At 42.4% G+C, this 15,151-nt stretch overlaps 1 protein-coding gene across 2 annotated transcripts in view; it reads left to right on the top strand.

Moving 5' to 3' along the window:
- The first annotated feature begins 1,854 nt into the window (after positions 1–1,854).
- Positions 1,855–15,151, top strand: part of TMEM229B (transmembrane protein 229B) — a 54,702-nt gene continuing 41,405 nt past the window's right edge. The window contains exons 1-3 of one of the 2 annotated variants that reach the window (XM_015413293.1): positions 1,855–1,899; positions 2,128–2,207; positions 9,045–9,149. The gene's annotated coding sequence lies outside the window, so the exon portion shown is untranslated. The remainder of the gene's footprint in view (positions 1,900–2,127; positions 2,208–9,044; positions 9,150–15,151) is intronic. The other variant, XM_015413294.1, reaches the window with a different exon arrangement.

Below are 15,151 nucleotides of genomic sequence, written 5' to 3'. Positions count from 1 at the left end.
ATTTTGAGATACAAATGCTGAGATAAGGATTCCCCCATCCCCAGGTACTTGTTTTTTCTATAATATTGTACAGCCCTCATATTCTCAATCTCAACAGCTGTAATAAACAATAGGCTTCTAGGCAGGCAAGATACTGCACATTTTAATGGGTTCTGGTAAAGGGCTCTGTTTAGTGCTTGATAAATCTCCTGTACTTCAGTGTTAGCTACTATAGGGTCATCTTTTCATTCCCACCTGAGAGGAAGGATCCCTTTCAAAATGTGGTACTGTCAGAGTTCTGAGGGACATTGAGGAGGGTGGAACTGGCTGTCAGTTATGGGCAGACCATCAGCTGGGCTCAGCTGTTTATGACAACTTTCCCTCTATAGTTCAAAAGTGATTCAAAATGCCTGCTTCTGACAGGGAATACTTTCTCTATTCATTTTCCTATCTCAAAAGTGGCAAAAATCACAAGTCATATTTAGGTTTTTGTGTCCTCAGTAATTGAGTGGATTCTAGTTTGGGTGCACAATTTAGCCAAACAATCACTTTTATTCCAGGCCATTGTAAGTGGTGGAGTAAGGGGACAAACTTCCAGAGGCCCTGATCATTCATAAGGAGCTGGTCAAGTCACATGGTTGGTTTCATAAATGCTTGGGTTGGGTCTGGGTGGTGTCAGAGAAGAGCCAGATTATCTGGAGGCTGGTTGTGGCTGTTGGCAACCTTGCTTTTTTGTCCTGTCAATTTAAATGGAAGTGTTTTGTGCACATTCTCAATACTTTGATTGAAATTAATGGGATTGAACTTTGCCTGGATTCTGTTCTAAACAAACTCCACCTATTAAGCTTAAAATGCTGAATTATTGCTTTGAGGATGCTTTCAGTAGTGGGCAATGACATAGCCTGTATGTAGGGACTTTCTTTTGAAGTCAGCATACTTCTTTCTGTATAATGTATTACTTGGTGAGTATGCATAGAACTGCAGCCTTAGAGATTCCTGTCAACTTGTGTCGTTGGAGGTTTGTGGCTCGAATTCTAGATCTGTGTGATAGAAAAGGGCTTTCTTGGCAACAAGTGTGCAGAAGAATTGCAGGATAAGTGATAGAAGGCACAAAGTAAGGAGGCAAAGATCTGTGATAATGTCCCCATGGAATTTTTTCCTGTTAGCAGAGTGCGGATTTAGGCCCTGGTTATTATGGTAGGACAGAAAAAAACCTAATTTTCATTTGAAAAGTAAGAGAGAGAAATTCTACTCAGTGAAAGAAAATGGCCATTTCAAGAACATGGTATTTATGGGATAATTTGCCACTGGAATAAAAGTGGTGGCACTCTGGATTGTGTGAATGCCTTTAGAAATTCATTACCTCTTCTCTTAAAAGTTTTCATTTCACCATTCTTGTACCAAAAATCCGTTTCTGGTAAAATGCAGTATTTTCTGTTAGTGTGCCTGGCTGACTGCTCATAGAAAAAGAGAGAAAAAACTAGAAGACAAAATGAACTCTGTGTTAAATTCTTACACCATTGCTATGAATACTACATGGAAAGTTAATCACTCTCAAATATGTTTTCCTGTTGCCTCTCACTGACATAACTTTCCTGATTTCTTAACCATGGTTTAGAAATTGGGAGGTTGCATACTCTGTTAGTTTCTCTGTCCTTTTCTCTCTTTTGTAAATTTGCTCTGCTCTCTTCCTATTGACCTTAATCACAGCAAACATTTCATCAGCTGACATGAACCATAGCTGATGACAACTAGCCCAATATCCTGTTAACTAATCTAATCTTCCTCAAACTCAGTTTCAAATCCTGTCTGGGCAGGAACCCTGGCTAGAATATATAAGGGAAGAGACAGTGACTTGTAAATCTGCACTCATTTCAGGTATTTAGGGGCAATGAACTTGGGAAGACGGGAAAGATAAATGTATGTATCTGAGGATTTTTTTAATGCACTGACTCACTCGTCTTTGTAAACAGTGTAAGATCTAGTTTGTAGTATTCTGGCTATGTTTAGACTTTGTAGTGTATGAGTAGACAATTTAATAAACCCTGCTGTTTTATTTGGGATGTCATATCTGTGATGTACAGAAGTTCTAATTGAAATGACTGTTTTTCTTCTTGGCATGTTTAATAGTTTCTTATGTTTTTACAGCTTCTGTTCACACTTGGAAATGGGTCATGAGACCTAAAGTACATTGAAGTAGAAGAAACATTTTTCAGCTTGAATGAACAGTAAGGATTGGCAATAAAGCCTTATACATTATCTTTTGTGTGTGCCATGGTTGTTTTCTCTTTACAGTGTTGGTTGTCACAGTAGTGTCGATCATTTTCATTTCAGACAGAGATTGTTGTCATCCCTCTTACACTGAAGGTAAAAAAATTATATGAGCAGAGCTGTTTGTGTTTTGAGCTGATCTAGAAGTAAATTCTGGGAAATGATCTTTTGGTGTAAGGAGAAGCTGATAGCTAATGAGCTTGCTTGATAAAACAGACAACATTTGATGGCTCAGTTGTGCAATACATTGATACTCTGTGTTGAAATGATCAATCACATTTTTTTCTTCCAAGACACTCAGGGTGGTCTACTGTTTTGTCCTCAAAATGTTCGGTTGAGAAATGGTGACAACAACCTTGAAGTCAGTCAGGGGGGGCTGAATGGGGATTTCAGCATGGGAGCCTCAGGTCTGAGTGCTGCATTCTACTTATCACCCCACTTGCCTGCAAGTGTGAAATAATGCAAAGAATAGCCTTTAAAAAAAGAAGGGTATTTTCTTGCGATAACAGCTTCACAAAGGGTATTTAGCAGAGGTATTTACTCAGAGATGGCCTCTCACAGTTCAGTGTTGGTTGTGTGAAACTACCCAAAGTGATGATATGCAAAGTTTTTCCATTTAGGAAAATAGTGCCATATAATTACATAGTAACATTGACCTAAAAATCTATTTTATGACACATGGTAAAATGAACTGACATTGCAGTCACAGTCTGTAATGCCTAGAAAAAGAACCTCAAGACATGCACTTGAGACCACTTCGCAGAAATTAGTTAATCCTTAATGTCCATGTGGCCAAGTCAGTGTAAAAATAATGACACCATCATCAGTGCTGATGCTTGTGTGGAATGCGGGTTCTAACCCATGCTTATGTTCTTAAATTACAACACGGTGGTTCTGTATTTATGTTGTCATATTGTGGTGTTGTAGATTAATTATTGTGTATGTGTCAGAAGTTTACGTGTTACGTTCAAGGGCAAGCCTTCTCTTTACTGTACACAAGTATCCAGAATGCACAACACAATGATAAGTAAGCAAAGCAAATGTTGTGTACAGGGCAGAATCTGACGCTGTTTACTCTATCCAGGAGTAACCGGATGCATAGATCTAATCACAACCAATCAAGGCACAAGAGCAATGTTAACAAACCAATACAAAGTCAGGAAGCTGAAGGTTCCATCTGAAAGACAGGGCAGGAGACAGGGTCTGGGTACCTAGCTGAAAAAATAAACACAGGTTAGCAGGACAGGATGCAAAGCAGCAAGCAAGGAAAAACTCTTGTTTGCTGAGTGGATCAACTCACAGAGGGGGTGGTGAGCAAGGTTGCCTCCACAACATCGCTGACGTTGGAGTTCATGGGGTGGCCTTACCGCATTTCTCTAGGTTTGGGGACAGAGGATGGTGCTAGGAGAGCGGGTGTCACCTCAACACCTTTGGTATGTGGGGTCTCTCAGCTGGCAATCCTCTCTCCAATATTGTATAACATCTATATGTGCCCCCTCATCCAGATGGTGCAAAGTTTCAGGCTGGGTTGCCATCAGTATGCAGATGACACCCAGCTGTATCTGTTGATGGACAACTGGCCAGATGCCGCCTCAGCTATTCTGGCCAAAGGGCTGGAGACTGTGGTTGGATCGTTGAAACAGAGTTGGCTGAGACTGAATCAATCAAAGATGGAGGTTCTGTGGCTGGGTAGAGGGGCTTCAGGGCTGGGTTTTCCCCCTGACACCAGTAGTGACTGCCAAGAGCCTAGGTGTACTTCTGGATGCCTTCTTGTCTATGGAGGCCCAGATCACAAATGTTGCTAGATAGGTGTTTCTCCGCTGTGCCAGATCAGCCAACTAGCCCCTTTCCTGTCTCGCCCTGACCTAGCCACAGTAATCCATGCAACAGTCACTTCTAGGTTAGACTAGTGTAACTCATTCTACGCAGGGCTACTCTTGAAGCTGACCTGGAAATTACAACTGGTCCAGAATGCAGTAGTCTGGTTCCTTACTGGAACCCCTCTAACAGCACACATTCAGCCAGTGCTTTGCCAGCTGTGCTGGCTCCAGGTTTGAATACCAGATCAGATTCAAGATTTTGGTATTAACCTTTAAGGCCCTAAACAGTCTGGAACCAATGTATCTATGGGACCACTTCTCCTGGTATACCTCCAGAAGAACATTACACTCTGGGGAGAAGAAACTCCTGGTGATTCCTGGCCCAAAAGATATCCAGCTGTCTTTGATCAGAGCCAGGGCCTTCTCAGCCTTGATGCTGGCCTGGTGGAACGCTCTGCCTAATGACAAAAGAAATGGGACAGAGCTCTGAAATAGTTACAGAATCTGTCTATTGTTTTTAATTATTTTAATCTGATTGTAATGTATTTATTGAATATGTTGTTCACCACCCTGAGCCCTCCACATAGGGGATGGGGGTCTATAAAACAAACAAATAAGCCTCATTCAGCATGCTCCTTTTATCTGCCTAATTAGCTGACTCATCCCTGAAGCACAGGAGTTACTTGTCACTCCTGTTCCTGTAACAACTCCACTTCAGGAATCAGTGCTGACCACTGTTGTGCAATTAACTGGGGACTTCTTTGTCACTCCAGAGCTGTCAAATGCTCCCAGCGTTTCCTGTACTCAGCTGGTTCGGGAGATGCTGGTGGTGACAGACACTCTGCTCTCTGTCCCATTTCTTTCATGTCCTGCCAGAATGAGCAACTCTCACTTCCTGACACATCTTTCACTGGTTCTGCCTCTAGATCCAGGGGCTCAGGCGGGCATTCCATGATGCAGGGCCTGATTCTTCCATTTCCTCATCCTTGGAGGAGGAGGCAGCTGGCTGGCTAATGACAGTGTGTGTTAAAGGTCACTTAAAGTTTTTATTATCACTTAGAGGACCTCTTCTCTTTACTGCTCTTCTTAAAATCTTCACTAGCAACTTTTAGTAGTGCATTTGGATTCTGATTCTTTTGGATTAAGTAACTGACCATAAGAGAATGATCTTCATTATGCACCTTTGATTCTTGCTTTAAACTATTAACCATGTAATCTGATATGTCTCCCTTCTTCAAAACAGGCATGAATTAGGCCAGATCATTATAGTAAGTTTCTAGGTTAAATCCCAGAATAAAAATTTGACCTAATTTTTACTAACAAATATCAGTTGTTGAACCAGCAGTGTTGTTAGTAGAGGAGCATAGGAAATAAGAGCATAGGAAGTATTTTAGAGGACATCTACATAAAAATATATTTTCCCACCCCCCCATCGCTCAGTGATCTCTGACCCAGATCTCACAAAAGCTTGTCAGGTGATAAACCTGTTTCTATACTATTTCACGTGGGAGCTCACATGATTGAATGAACCTTTATATCAAAACAAATATTTCACTTAGAAAAACAGACGTCAGGGAGAGGGTAAGGCTAGAACTCTCTCAACAAATATCTGGTGTTCTATGTGTAGTTAATGCTTGTTTTGTATATAGGAGCATTCATCCATATACAATGCTACCTCTAAGCTGTGGAGTCTTGTGAGCAAAAATTCTACTTTGTGAGCTACTGGCATTAAAGTTGTGCGCAAGCAATTTGTCTACTGCATAAATTAGTTTTCTCTGGAGCCTAGGCCTGCCAAGCCGCGGCGGGGGATCTGCACGTCTTCACAGGATCCCTGCCGCGGGGGACAGCGATATGCGTTGCACCGCCGTCGCCAGGATGTGACGCTACGCGTCGCTCTGGCAACAGTCCCGTTGCCAGAGCGACACGTAGCGTCACATCCTGGCGACGGCGGTGCAGCGCGTATTGCTGTCCCCCGCTGCAGGGATCCTGTGAAGACGTGCGGATCCCCGCCGCGGCTTGGCAGCCCTACTGGAGCTATCCTTCCTGAGTTAAGACAAAATGTGGGAGCCGGAGGCTAAAAAACTGTGAGCTAGCTCACACTAACTCAGCTTAGAGGGAACACTGGGCTGAACCCCCTATCTGCAGTATGAAGTGGTACAGCCCAGATAGATTTACCATCATAATACCTGTTGATCCTGAGAGCTAGGCCTCTGTGGAGTGGCTGGATACTATGCTCTCTTAAGGTTGTTAACCTGCAGGGTTGTGTGTGTCTATGTGTGTGTGAGTGAAATTTCCACTGAATGAAGGAGTTTTGCCCATACCATTGTCTGGTAGTCCTGCTTTGTGGTAACAAGACAATATCTAACTATATACTATGAGAGAAGATATTTAGAAAGAAGATGACCTACCTTAATATCCTTCTCACAAAGTAGAATTTTTGCTCACAAGACTCCACAGCTTAGAGGGAGCATTGCTTGAGATATATGGGTCAGTTATGATATTTTATTTACTTTATTTATACCCTGCCTTTCTCCACAATGTGGACCCAAAGCAGCTTACATGATTCTCCTCGCCTCCATTTTATCATCACAACAACCCTGTGAGGGAGGTTAGACTGGGTGTGTTTGACTGGCCTAAGGTCACCCAGTGAGCTTCCATGGCAGAGTGGATCTCCCAGATCTCAGTCTGACATTCTAACCACTGCATCACACTGTTGAGCCTAATTGTTCAGTACCAGAAGTCTGGCCAAAAATGTCTGCGTTTTTCCTCCTCCTGCAATAACTAATGGAATATTTAAGAATACTGTGCAACAGTGTTCCCTCTAAGCTGAGTTAGTGCAGTCTTTTAGCCACCGGCTCACACGTTTTTGTCTCGACTCAGTAAGGATAGCTCCAGAGCAAAATGACTGATGCAGGAGCCAAGTTGCTCGGTCACAACTTTTAATGCCAGCAGTTCACGAGTGGAATTTCTGTTCACAGGACTCCGCAGCTTAGAGAGAGCATTGCTGTGCAATATAGATAGTGTATATTAAACAGTATGTACAGAACTGTACATATCTCAAATACATTTTTTTTGTCATTCAGGATACCAGTTGTGGGCCCAGTCTGGATCTCATCTTTTCTAGCCTGGTCACACCAGGGTTGGCTGAATGTGAGAAGAGATTCTATTGAAGTACTCTTAGAGCCACCTCCATGAAATTCCTTATGTGTAGGAAATAGTGTAACATTTGTGTGTTGCCTGTTACATAGCCCAGCTAAATGCATATACATTCTGGTAGCACTTTATTCACTAATCTTCCATGTAGGTTTTTTCACTCTGAAGCAGCTCTTAATTTTGCAGTTTGGCCCACAAAGCAAGAATAAGTTGTCTTGTCTAGCAGCGGAGTTTGCTTAACAATAAAATGTGTCTTTTAGGAAAGCAGTAATGTCATATCCCTTTTAAATATATTTAAACCAATATAAAATTATTCTGTATTTTAAAATTCAGCTTCTTGCACAAGTTGCAGTTGTTCTTTTCTTGATCTTACCGCCACTTGGCAATTTTTGTACTCATAATTCTATAGCCCTCATGTGAAAATGAAAGTATAAACTGTAATCTGTTCTGTGAACTGAATGAGCATTTTTATTTTTGGTAAGTGTCTACTACTAGGTTTCTTTCAGTGCAATCCTAAAAGCACTTTCTTGGGAGTAAGCCCCATAGATCTAGGTAAGATTTTGAATAGATCTGCTTAGGATGGCACTGTAAAACACACAGAGGTACAAGATCCTGCAAGACTCTTAAGATCTTAGGAAAAAATTGTTACAGTCTTAGTTCAAAAGCAGTTGCTTGTCTGAAACCTAACATATTGGAATTGGTCATAATGGGGAAATAAGAAATCCAACAGTTCACTATATTAGCTTGTTTAGTATGCTTCTCCCTTCTTAAAAAGTCACTTAATTGTCCATCTACTGGTGGTTCAGGTGATCAACTTAAATAACTAGGTGGTAACACTATTGGGCAAGTAGCTGGGAAAGAAAGCCAAAATCCATTGTAGCACAGGTTCAGTGGTGAAAGATAATAGTGTAAATGCTTATTAGGAATAGTGCTGTTACATTGAGTTTTGTTAGGGTAGTTACTTCTTTGTCCATTAAATGCCCACTGCTGTGAAATAACAGAGACCCATTACAGTCTCAAGGGCATTGATCTTGGATGTTATATGCTGTTTTTCTCTTGGAGTGTTCATTTGTATCTTTCAGGCTAAAGTAAAGGCACATTGCTTTGAAAGTTCTTTGGTCCATTGCTAGCACATCACTCTTATGAAGAACTGGTGTGCTTTTATTTTAGTGGGGGGGAAATAAAGGAGTTGTCATCCTGTGTTTTGACTGCTGCCATTAATTAATCCAATACTGTAGTTGGGGCACCCTTCTTACTAAATCTTGCCCATATGCTCAGGGCCTATGTGAAAGATGGATTAGAGTGTAAAGAGGATCTCATTTGTTAAGTGACTTCACTATCGTCTTTCTTTGATTGCATAAGTCTTGAGAATTGGTATTCATTATGTTAGAGCTAAGTGGTGAGGCTTCATGTAGAATTTCAGCACAATCCTAAGTGGAGTTATAGCCTTCTATCCATTGAAGTCAATGAAAGGGTATAACTCTGTTTAGGATTGCACTGTTAGATTTTCTGCTGCTCTTGCTTGTTCCTTCTCAAGGTAGCATCTTTGTCTGGAGTCAAATATTTACTGTACATTCTTGTGGTAGTGTAAGATACTTCCATGCCAACTAATATTTGCTCTTCAGGATAGTATGAGCAGTGTGCCTGCCAAGAAGGTAACAAAAGATGAAATTAAAAATGAAAGTTCCCAATCAATTAATTAGATAACTATACGAGAGAAACAGACAACATTAATAAAGTACCCTTTCAACTTAGGCAGATCTTGAAAGACTGAAGCACCATTGGAAATGATCCCCCTCCCTTTTTGTTCCATCACTGCAGATGGAAAATAAAGCATGAAAATAAAGCCTGAAAAAATGAGGATAGCTGAATCGCACTCTTCCAGCCTACCCTTCTGTAAAATGCGTTCACCATTAAACAGTGGCAGTAAGTAACCTACAGTAGTAATGGCTGTTGCTACTCTTTTTGGTATGTAAATAAATGTACAGATAGATTCTACTCTAGTGTAAATCTATGTCAATTCAAAGAAACAAATTCACATCTCATAGCCGCTTGAATTTGGGCTTACATTGTGTCATTTGGTATCCTGGATTCCAGATTTATCTCAAGTAGCCTATGTATTTTTTCCATTTGCTTGTTTGTTAATTATATTTACATCATACTTTCCTGCTAACATGAAACTGAAGGCAGTGTACATTGGGTTCCCAAGTGGTCTCCCAGGTACTGGTGATACTCAGACTGCATAGTTTCAGTAGGGATGCTATACTATGTGCCTTGGGCTAGTGTTATATGATTTTAAAGCACAGAGATTCTACTTGTGTTTTGGGAGGAAGAAAAATCTCTTCTGTGCACACGCTGTATTATGCACATATTCTTGCAGGGACCTATTGGATGTAGTATAAGAGCTGTGGATGTTGTAGTCCACTCAAACAAATATGGGAGTCCAGTCTCTGTTCTGTGCTAAACCCTGATTGCAAGTCATGATTCTGCCTTCTCCACAAAAAACTAGAGATCTTAGAATTGAAGGGTGTAGAGGCTGGATCCCCAGGGCTTGCTGTCGTGGCAAGTATCATTGAATGTCTATGTAATGCCAGCGCAGGGAGCTCTTAAAGTCCTTTCATTGTCATTAGGCCAATTGGGATGTCTGACTGCTAATTGGCTATTTGAATGATCAAGATAACAGACAGTGCAAGAAAAAATTATGATTTTGGGAAGTGAGGAGAAATCCTGACAATATAAAAATGCTTTTAATGTGGTTTTATCTAAATGCAGTTCCTCTAAAAGTCATCCACTTTTCGGTGGCCCAGCTTCTTTACATTCTACAGTATTTGTAGATAACCGCTATTTAGCTATTGTCAGTATATCTGATTTTCAACATGGCCAAGAAAGTGGATACTTGCATCCAGAGACTAGAGCCATGAACTGACAAGACAGATCCTTCTACAAACCTGAAAAATATGTCTGAAATCTTTTTAAAAAACCCAAATAACAGAAGCAGCACCTGTAGCTTGAAGAAATGAATGCCCTCAATGGCCATTGCTAGGCAACCAGAACAGTAAAAGACAGGAAGAGGAGCAAGGCCCTTTCTGGGGCTGTTTTAGTCTTTGAGGGAGGACTCCTCAGGGCCAGACCCACAAGCAACCAAGGCCAGGCCCATGAGCGACTTGCTACCACCCAACTTGCATGACACACCCAGGACTGGCTGTTCAATAGCAGCCACCCCCAAAAGGCAGCATGGTGTAGTGGTTAGAATTATAGACTAGGATGTGGGAGAAACAGCTGCTTTCAGCACTGTTGACCATATTTGGTCATGGTCCAACTGTCTAGCCTCTCTGGGGGTGAGAGGCACCACACTGAGGTGGTTTTCCTTATTCCTCCAGAGACACTCGTAGAGTGGAGAGAGCTCAGTTCCTTGGGCCCTAACCCATGGGATTCCACAGGAGTAGATCCTCTTCCTGGTGTCATTAAATAACTATATGCACCCTCTGGCGGAGATCATCAGGAGGTTTGGAGCTGGGTGCCACAAATGTGCAGATGACACCCAGCTCTAACTCCTGATTGAAAAGCAGCTGGCCCTGGCCTTGTGCCAGGATGCTGCAGGTGATTGGTTAGGTGAGAGCTGGCTGAAGTTAAATCCTTCAGAAACAGAATTCATGTGGTTAGGTAGGTTCAGGGTTCGGGAGGGTGGCTTTACCTGCAATTGACAGGTTCCAGCTCTTTGCACTGGACTCCATTAGGAGTTTAGGGGTGTGGCTGGATTCTTCCCTTACCCTGAACAAACATGTGTCTGGGATGGTGAAGGCAGTGTTTTATCACCTACGCTGAGAACTACCCGCTGGCCCTCTATCTGTCCCACTCTGACCTTGCCACTGTGATCTGGGCAATGGTCACCTCCAGATTAGACTACTGCAAAGCACTCTACGTAGGGCTGCCTTAGAAGATGCAGCTGCTTGTTTGCTGACTGGGTCCCCCTGGTCAGCATGTATAACATCAATACTTTGGCACCTGCCCTGGCTTCTGGTAATTTCCAATGCAAGTTCAAAGTGTTGGTTTTGACCTATAAAGTCTTAAACGGTCTGGGACTGTACCTCCAGCAGGACTGCCTCTCCCAGTATGACCCCCCCCACCTCCTTAGATCATTGTTGAAGGGCCTTATACAGGGCAAGGGCATTATCAGTGGTTCACCCCTCTCTCTGGAATCAACTCCCTGGAGAAGTCTGTGCACTGCAAGATCTTCTAGCATTCCATAGGGCATGTAAGGCTTTGTTTCGTGCAGCCTTTGGTTAATGTTACAAATTGAGGAGCTGGCCGATTGTTTTAATTTCTTCAAGTAATTAGTTGATGTTGTAATTGGTTTTATAGTTTTATTTATTGCATTTATTTATTTTTATTGTATTTGTATTATTATATTGTATTTTTTAAATATTGTAAGCCACCCTGAGTCTCCTGTGGGGAGAGGGTGCGAGGTATAAATAAAATAAATAAAACAGAGGGTCTGTTGTGGAAGCTCACTGGGTGATCTTGGGCCAGTGACACATTCTCAGCCTTATCTATATCACAAGGTTGTTGTGAAGATAAAATGGAGGACTATGATGTAAGCTGCTTTGGGTCCCCATTGTATAGAAAGGTGGGCTATGCATGAAGTAAATAATAAATATAGCTTAAGATTGGGGGGCAGATAAAAGTTGGTGGGTGGGAAGAAGAAAAGGAAGCAGGGAAAGGTTAGAATAGGGGGTTGCTAGAAGGTGGGAAAGAGGAACTAGGGTGGATACAGGGAAAAGTGAGGTGCCCCCTGCAATTGCTTGTAGATTTCCCACCATGTAGCTGGGGCTGGCAGAGAGCAATCTGCACCCAGGAGCATCCTGGCAGATAAAGGTAGGCTGGCTGGTGGGTGGGAAGGAAAGTGGGAAGCTGGAAAAAGGTAGGCTGGCTGGTGGGTGGGAAGGAAAGTGGGAAGCTGGAAAAGGGGAGAAGCTATGGAAGGAAAGAGAAAACTGCAGGGGAGGGGAAAATCAGATGTCTCTCACAAATCCTCGTGGGTCCCCTGCTTGTAATATGTAGCTAAAATTTCATGCCCATTTTCCAGATGACTTAGTAAAACAAAAGCAAATAAATGACTCAGTCCAGAACAGAATGTAAAAAGCATGGAAGAACCCAGGAATAGAAGTTAACTGTCCCCACTGCCCTGCACAGTATATGTGGCAGTTGGAAATGTTAATCTGCTAAATTGCTAAACAGCTGTGCTCTGACCTCAATCCCTATTGGATCAAGAGGAGTTTTAACTGATGAATTACATTTTCTACTCTAAACCCTGGTCAAACTGATCTATGAGAGATAGTATGAGAATGGATGTTTCTGTTCAAAGAAGTCTAGCCCTCTCTATCCCCATTGTTAGTAAAGGCCTTCTGGACATACATTTTGAAACTATAAATTAAAGCTTGAAAGAAGCTAAGACCTATTCATGTAAAATTGTATGAAACTATTTTTAATTCTTTAATTTTTATAAATTCACCAGCCTCTGTTAGGAAAACAAAATTGCCTTAGTAGATTATACTAAGCTAGTGGTCAGAAAGAAACACAATGTGAATCATCAGGTTTTCATTCAATTTTTATCCAGCAATAAAACCCATTATCCCTAATTAGAATGAAGGAAAAAATACTGTTTAACAACGCAAAAAGAGGAAAAGGCTACACCTGCATTGAAAAGCTACATTTATATTGGCAATGTTCTAACATATATACATAAATTGTATTGTTCAAAGGCCCAGCATTCTTCAGTCTAGCTCTTCTGTCAGTAGTGGTTACATCTTGCATTTAAATCTGTGGCCCTGGTCACACGGGAGGTTTTGGCCCGGAAGAGGGACGGATCAGGGGCGCAGCAAACGGGCGTGATCAAACCGCAACATCTGGGAAGTGGCGCGCACCCGTCCCCGATCCGTCCCTTCAGCCGAAAATCCCGCTGCAAAAAAGAACCTGCAAAAGAGCAGGACTTACTGGAAACAGCGCAGCAAGTGTGGCCGTGAGATCGCCGGCGCACCCGTCTTCTGGAGCAATCGAGGCTCCTGGCCGAACTGCACATGTGCACACATGCACAGTTTGGCTGCCTTGCTCTCCCTTCAGTGGCTTCCCCCCGGCATCTGATCATGCCGGGGAGGAACTGCGCAGCGGCTCAGGGGATCTATCTGATCCCGCTGCCATGTGTCTCTTTTGGTGCGGCTCTAAAAAGGCGCATTTTGGCCGTTCTTTTCCCCCCCCGTGTGGCAGGGGCCTGTGTTTTCTTTTCTTTTTTTGGCCCCCCGAAGGGGATTTTTTAATTACATTTTTCTAAGGACTACATATCTACAACGAAAATAGGGAAAGGGAACTACAATTAGAGATAAAGAAAAGAATACCCACTACTATCTAAAATCCCAAGAGAGGAGATCCTCAAAATCGCTTAATTACAAAGTCAGTTCTAAACTCGCTAACAATTTTTTTGAACTTCGTCAGGTCTGCTAATACAACTTTTGAATCTTAAATTAACTGTTAAAAAGAAAAAACCCAAAGCATCTCGTTACTATTAACCCTTTTCAAAGGCACAATACAGAGTCCTTCAGCCTTCATTTCTTCTTATCCTATCTTCTTCGCAGTTTATAAGGACTTTTAGGAGCTGCCGCCCCCTTCTCTAACAGAGAGTCCTCTCCAGAAGACCCCAAGTCCAGCTCGCCACTGGACTTACTGTCCTCTTTATCGCCTTTCTCTTGCTCGCCCATCTGGATTTTCAAAAAGTCCCATGCTTTGGAAACAATCTTTTCCTTTTTATCTTGAAGTTTGAAGGTTACGCCCTCTGGATACAACCACCGGTAGCTAATTGCGTTTGTTTGAAGAAAATGGATTAAATCTTTGTATTTCCTTCTCCTTTGTCTTATTTCAAATGGGATGTCTTTAAGGATCCTGATGGTGCTGTCCCCGATTTTCAAGGTTGTCCCTGTCGTCGCTCTCAGGATAGTATCCCTCACATGTCTCTTCGAGAATCTCATTACTATTTCCCCAGGCAGATTGTTCTTTCTTATATATATGGAATATGACCTATAGGCCACATCCATTTTGCTCATCAAGTACTCCGCCGTCAAATCTGTTACTGGGGCGAATACTTCGCTCAACATTTGCTTCAGATTCTTTCCTTTATATTCTGGGACATCCTGGAATCGGAGGACCAGGTTTGCCTTCTCCATTTGCAGCTGTAAAAGTTGTTCTTCTGTGGAGACTTACTTCTTTTCCAGTTTTTGTACCTTTTTCTTCACCTTTTGGGTAGTGGCGTCAACTTCTTTCACCTTCTCAGCTGTTTGCTCTGTGATTTTAAGAGTCTTATTCACTTGCAATTGCTGGGTGGTGATACATTTATTCATTGTAGACAACTGTTCCTTGACGTTAGTCATTTGTTCCAGCAGGGGACGGAGAAATTCTGTCAACATTTTGGTCAGCTCGGTGGTTTCTTCCGATATTGGGCTCTCCCCTTTCACTTTTAAAAGTTTCTCCTTCTCCGTCCTCTTCCCCACCATCTTTTATCGATTGTTTACTTTCGCCGTAGTTTCTAAAGTCTCTGAATGTGCGCTCAAACGGTTATACATGCCTTGGTAAGTTTTTCTAAACAGATTTCAACGCTTTCGCTTCTGCTCCCCCCCGTTTTTTCGCTTAAAAGTTCATGCGCATGGGAGGGGCCCCTCCCCCTGCTCGCTTCCCTTCTCGGTCCATGGGGTGGGGAGCTTTCTTTTTAGATTGTCGAAGACGTTTTCATATGACTCACGTTCATTTTGGTTTTCCAACCTCACTTAGTCTCTGATTCAACCGCACGATTCCCAGCGGTTGTCCCGGTCAGCGTCACTAGGTCCCATACTGACACTCGCAGGAGGGACCATCGGGGCAAAGAGGCGCCTCAATTCCCCAGC

The sequence above is a fragment of the Gekko japonicus genome, unplaced genomic scaffold (genome assembly GCF_001447785.1).
Source record: "Gekko japonicus isolate JY-2015 unplaced genomic scaffold, Gekko_japonicus_V1.1 scaffold32, whole genome shotgun sequence".
In the NCBI taxonomy this organism is placed as follows: Eukaryota; Metazoa; Chordata; class Lepidosauria; order Squamata; family Gekkonidae; genus Gekko; species Gekko japonicus.
This window is presented reverse-complemented; position numbering and strand designations above follow the sequence as displayed.